Below are 5,703 nucleotides of genomic sequence, written 5' to 3' on the forward strand. Positions count from 1 at the left end.
CCCCCCGTCCGTTCCCTCCCTCCTTCCCTGCCCGCAGAGCCGGCGCCGGCCCGGGTGGCTCCGGGGGCAGCTGCGCGCACGGAGCTGGAGCTGGGGCTGTCCCTGCTGCAGGGCATAAAACGAGGGGAAGCGGCCACGCAGGGCCCCGGGGGAGATTTCCGTTGGGCGTGAGGAGCCTTGGGAGCGGTGCAGCCCTGGCCCCGCTGGACGGCCGTGCTCACGGCCCCYGAGGCCTTCAGCAGCCGACGGGGCAGGGCCTTGAGTGGCCTCATCCAGGCTTAGAGCAGGAGCTGCAAGTTGGGCTGGAGCCCTCCAGAGGCCCCTTCCAGCCCGAATCTTTCATAAGCYGGTCAGGTGCGACCTCCTAAATGCTCTTCCGGGCAGACCCTTTGGGACTCAGCAGGGAGGACCTGTGGCAATAGCAATGCCTGTGAGGAGCCGGAGAAAAGTCCTTGAACCACGGAAAACATCGCTGAGACCACTCTGAGCTTTTCCAGGAAAAGGTGATCCAGTAGATAGCAGTAAAGGTAGCCACAGGTGTCACAAAATTCACAATAGTTTACAGGGAAGAAATGTTCACTTGTGCGTAGCAGCCTGCTGGAGGTAAGGCAGTATGCGAATGGAGCAATGTGGCAAATCAATTACCAGGTCATTACTGCTAAGCATGACATTTTTAAGTACAAGTTTTGTACTGTATTTTTCTCTCTTGAGATGATCAATACAATGGAGGTYTACATTTAAGAGAGATGGAGTCTAAATTTAAGTGAGATAGATTCTGCTCCATGTGTTTCAACACAGCTAAAGCATCACTGAGAATCTAGACAAAAACAAAACATGTAAAACTGATTATGGAAAGCATTTAAGGGCTATAGTAGCAATTAATGGAAGAGGCATGTCCAGCAAGACAACTGAAGCACAATGTTGACATAAACAGAACTAGAGTAGTGGCATCCCATTTATACATACTRGTAGTGAGACAGTTGCCAAATACTGTGCCCAGTTCTGGTGTCCACATGTCAAGATGATGTTGAAAAACTGGAGTGGATCAAAAAATGACTGACATCTGAAAATCTGCCTTACACTAAAGCTGAAGGAGCTCAGATCCTGTAGCATATTGATCAGAAGATGAAGAGGTTATTTTAAAGCTATAAATACCTGTCAAATGAGACAAAGAGAAAAGAAATCAAGTTTTTGAAACTGCAGCTAGTATTCAATCTAGAAATAAGATGCTTTTCTGCCAGTAGGGGTGATTYACTATTTGAAGAAATTATCCAGGCCAGCTGTTGTAGGCTCTTACCTATAGATTTCTATGCATGTTTTTTTAAATCTTAAGCTGTGAAACGTGTTCTGTCTGCTAATAAAACTTATGAATATTTTAATGAATAATATTTGGATGTTGATTTTGGGAAAGCAAGCAAGACAAAGCACTAAATCAGTAATGTTCAAAAAGCTCGGGTCTGTGTTAACTTGGGGTGAAGCTGTACCAAGCTGCCTCATGGATTCCATCGTGTTTAAGCAGCATCTGTTAACTTGTTGTGTTTCACAGTGCTGCTCTTCCAGTATGTGACACTGCTGCCAGACAAGTGGCTTATTTTATGTTGCCTTGACTTTTCATGTCTTTTTGAACTAAAGTGCAGCTTCCTGAGCTCAGAGTCTTTGTTTGGATTAAAGTGCTGGTAGTGGCAACGTGCTGGTACACAAAATTGGAGGCCTGGTCCTGTGCCTCCCAGAGATTAGAAATACTGACATTTAGATTCTGGTTTAAATTATTTAAAGAACATKAATAGTTAGTAATACATTCTGCAATGCTTAGGAGCTCCGAGGACCTCATACCCTTGTCTCTACTGAGGGCTCTGTGTCAAAGTCATAGCAAGCAGTTTGATATCTCCAAGCAAGGGTTCTCACACCTCCCTCAGCTTGCTGTGCCTGGCATGTGGGATGTAATGGTAGCAGCTCTAAGCACTGAGGTTGCTGTAAAGAGGAGGGCAGGCAAAGGCTGAGACATATCTGTCCACATCTGGCAGTCCCATCCCCTAAAAAAGCAGCAGCCCAAACTTAGCCCTGTCCCACTGTCCTTTATTGTGTTTGCAAGAGTTCTGCAGTCCTGTCAGCAAAATGCTGCAGGGCTGTCCTGGTGGGGCTTGATTCCCARTGGTTCTGCTTCGTTCTTGTCTTGTAGTGTTTCAAGTGAACTTTTTGCCTGGGGTCCTTTGGGATTCTCTGTAGGTCCTGATCTTCTCAGGACTTCTCAGAGAGGCTCCAAGAAGACCAGCTTTTCATTGATTCCAAGTGATATCCAAAAATGTTGTTTCCTTTCTCATGCTCTGTCTGGCTTTCCAGTCCTATTGCCTATGCACAGTTGCAGCAGAGAGGACTTTTAGTGTTAGCTAGTGTTCTCAAGGCAGGATATATAGTGGATAATACCCCTGTGCTCTTCTCTGGGTTTGCTACCTCCTTAGATCACTACAGTTCAGAAGCCTAGTCAAGTCTCCTGATAACCAATGGCACAATTATTTCTTTTGACTTMAAGTTTCTATTTATTATGAGGACATTTCAGCACAGACTTTTAAAATTATGCCACAAGTTCCTATTTTTGTGGAAACTTTATCATCTTTGTTGTGCTGTGGCCCAAAACAGCAGCAGTGATTAACTATTACGTCTCTGATTTTTTTTCCTTTCAAAAAACACGTAACTGTGAAATTCTTTTCTAAAATTGTCTTTGCAGAATTTTAGCTTAAAAACAGGTGTGGTGCAGAGAYCTCAATTCTCACAGAAATAGAATATTAATAGTTTCAATAAGCAAAAGCAATGTAACAGCAAAAGCTTAATATGTGGAGTTCATTCAACTCAGTCCTGTAAGAACTCCCTGAACATAAGTTCACTGAAGAAAGGACAATGAAATTCCCAACAGTATGCTAGAATAACAGATTTCAGTGTGAGGCTCAAACGTACAAGTTCGTAAACACTGATATTCTTGCTGGCACTAGGAAAGGTCTGGAAAAAAGCAAAAGGTAGGAAGAGTGGGAAGCAGAATTAGATGAGGATCTTTGGGATAGAAGATAGCTAGCAGGTATACTCCACCCTGCTGTTTCCCGTGGGACCACCTCTCTTGGGTCAGGAGCTGCCTGTGTTGCAACTCAGTGGCCAGACCTGGATTCTCTCAAAGATCCTCCTCTGAGCAAAGGAGACCCTAGTTATATAGGTCCTTGTGCTGGACCTTAGTAGTCCAGTCTGCCCCAGTTCCTGCTGTCTCTCTGCTAGCCTTTCCTTCCCAATATGAGCACAAGCAATCTGGAGATAGGCAGCTTAAAAATTGACTGGTGTGGCAAGGTAAGTCCATATTCCAGTTTTCCTGCTCCAGCCTTGAGGAATTCTTACTTGYCAGTTTGTTTTCCTGCTCCCAGGATAACACTGTTTTGTGGCCTGGAGAGACTGCCTCCATTTACATTTTAGTGCAGCAATGAACAAATGCTGACAGTCTGCATCGCTTATCCACCTTGGGGCTGCGCTGAGGCAACCAGCTGTGTATAGCRTATTTTAGAGTGCGCAGAAGGAGTTCTGGGCTCTGGGGACAAGCTCAGCATTTTATGCCTGGCTCAGCCCGTAGTGTTAGTCCACAACATCCTGTGACAGACCAAGCACGTAAACTGATCTGAGCTCTCCTTGAAAAGGATCCTGCTGCTGCCTGCTACAACATCAGGTAGGACTTCAGGCAGCTGGTGGTCAGTGGTAGTGCTGCATCTGAATTACAAACATCTAGAGGTGCCAATATGGACATGAGGTCTGTACTTCAGGGAGCGCTTCAGGTTTTAATGTGCACCATAGGCCAAACATGGAGGAAGAGCGCACACAGAAGCATGCATCCATGTGCTGCAGCTCCAGAGTCCATTTCACTGACACGTGGAACAAGCACCCATGTTGACCTGAGTAGGGCCAAACCTATGTATGGCCTTTTACCCTCAGCAAATGGCAACTTCTACAGTACTGGGAAATGTTCCTTTGGCTCTGCAGAGTGATTCCTTCCTCCAGCACAGTCTGGAGGTCTAGAGAGACTTGCAAATATGGTCCGTTTGAGAAGCTGGCACAGTTTATACAGTCAGACTCTTAGGACGTGGAGAATAGGAGCCAACCTACTTCAAGGGAGCAGGAATCCAAATAGTGCTTTTTCAAATCTGTGTACACACTGGTGTGAGGAGCTACCTTTAGAGAACTGGCCATTGCAAGAAGGACCCTTCAGTGGTGCGCGTATACTTGGCCAATGTTGAAAAGCCTCAAATGTCTTCAGTAGGCCTCAAATGTCTTCTCTCATTATGTCCTGTACTTGGTCTAAAGCCTGCACCAGAGGGAGTGTTTCCATCTACATATTGAAGATACCAGGAGAGTTTGAGCTTAGCCTGAGCTAAACATACAGTCTGGATACCTCCACACTGGTGTGGAGGGAAATTAGTACACTCTRTTCCATGGACCCTGTCCAAGGCCAAGATGCCACTGCAGGAGTCCAGGGACTCACTTCATTCTGAACAGTAACAGTGGCCCTGGGGTTACAAGTACCTAGATGGAGAGACCCTCAAGAGAGTCTTTCTCTCTTTTAAAGAGAGGGAATAGCTTTGCACAACTTTCTTTGCTTGTTTTTTTCTTTTTTTCTGTTTGGGCCCATCTACCCCATTGTGGTTAATTTGATGGTGAGATGAAGGACTGACGCACCCTGTTTTTTTCTCATTTTTTTACCTCTTGCTATTGACAATATTAATTGTTTCTTGTGTAGTCCAGAAATTGAAGGGTATATTTGTCTCAGACATGTAAACATTGTTTGTACATGTGTTTGATTGTGCTTCTGGCTGATTTACTAAGACACAAGGCCCATGTAATCATGTTGTCTTACCTTCTGCTGTTTCATGTCCATGTCCCAAACAATTTCCAAATCTGCCTGCCAATTTCAACCAAGTTTGACAGAGCAATAGAGATCCTAAAGATACTAAATTCTTACAAGTGTTGTGAAAACTGAAAGCTGGGCAGAATGAAAGCGGGAACTCAGCATTTAGCTGTTTCTGCAGCCCTGTGGCTACYGGATGATAGCCACAGAGTGCAGAGCCTGACACGAGCCACATAGGTGACCGGGGAGGGGGGGAGGGGAGAGGAGAAAAGGATGCTGTGGTTGGGACAGCCATGGGGATGAGAGAGGAACCTGGAGGAACTGCTGGGAAGGGGGTTCACCAGAAGTAATTGAGCGAAAAGCTTTTATTTTCATGAGGAACATCAAACTACAGCCGACTTCTCTGGGAGGGCAAGTAGCCCAATCTCAGGTGTCTTTTTCCTAATCTACCTTGTGTGTGACATCTATGAAATCACTGAACTTTCTATGCTTCAGTTTATCTGCTAAAAGGAGGTGAAGCACTGTGAGCTCCTCAGGGCTACAAGATTGTGGGGTGCTACCTGTAAGAGTCATCTGGTGTTTCTKATACTAGCTGCGATGCAGTCTGCTAGGGCATGCACAAAAAGCTACAAAGTGCCGTATCTTTTTGCCTCGGAATAGAAACCCCTGGTGGAGSAGGACCGGGCATAGCCCACAGAAGGCTCCCATCAATCCCGGCTCCGCCAGCCCAGCGCTGCGTTCCCCAGAGCAGGGGGGGGAGCCACAGCCAGGCCGCGCAAGTCCTCCCGGCGCCTCCACACCGCGTCCGCCTCCGCGGGGTGCCCGAGGCC

The sequence above is a fragment of the Rhea americana genome, unplaced genomic scaffold (assembly GCF_003343005.1).
Source record: "Rhea americana isolate MKP2758 unplaced genomic scaffold, rheAme1 scaffold_190, whole genome shotgun sequence".
NCBI lineage: Eukaryota > Metazoa > Chordata > Aves > Rheiformes > Rheidae > Rhea > Rhea americana.